Source organism: Elephantulus edwardii, unplaced genomic scaffold, assembly GCF_000299155.1.
Source record: "Elephantulus edwardii isolate Elephantulus edwardi_28Jun2011 unplaced genomic scaffold, EleEdw1.0 scaffold00013, whole genome shotgun sequence".
Classification (NCBI taxonomy): domain Eukaryota; kingdom Metazoa; phylum Chordata; class Mammalia; order Macroscelidea; family Macroscelididae; genus Elephantulus; species Elephantulus edwardii.
The window spans coordinates 8,892,516-8,893,018 of NW_006399763.1; positions in this window are offsets into that span (position 1 = coordinate 8,892,516).

The following is a 503-nucleotide window of genomic DNA, read 5'->3' on the forward strand; positions in this document are numbered from 1 at the left end:
ACTTATAACAAGAATTTATAAAATACTTGAGCATCACAACAAATAAAGGGAAACAACCAATTGAAAAATGGGCACAGGACATGAACAGACACTTCACCAAAGAAGATATTCAGATGGCCAACAAACACATGAAGAAATGTTCAAAATCCCTAGCTCTAAGAGAGATGGAAATAAAAACAACTATGAGATATCATGCCACCCAGGTAACAATAGCAAAATTTTACAGAATAGGAAACGCCAAATGCTGGTAAGGTTGTGGTGAAACTGGAACGCTTATTCACTGTTGGTGGGAGTGTAAAATGGTGTAACCTCTATGGAAGGCTGTGTGGTGCTTTCTCAAAAAGTTGCAAATAGAAACCATTTGACCCAGCAATTTCACTACTGGGAATTTACATTATAGAAACCATATCTGCCATCCAAGCAGTTACTTGCACACCCATGTTTGTTACTACTTTGTTTGCAATAGCAAAGATCTGGAAACAACCTAAATGTCCATCAACAAA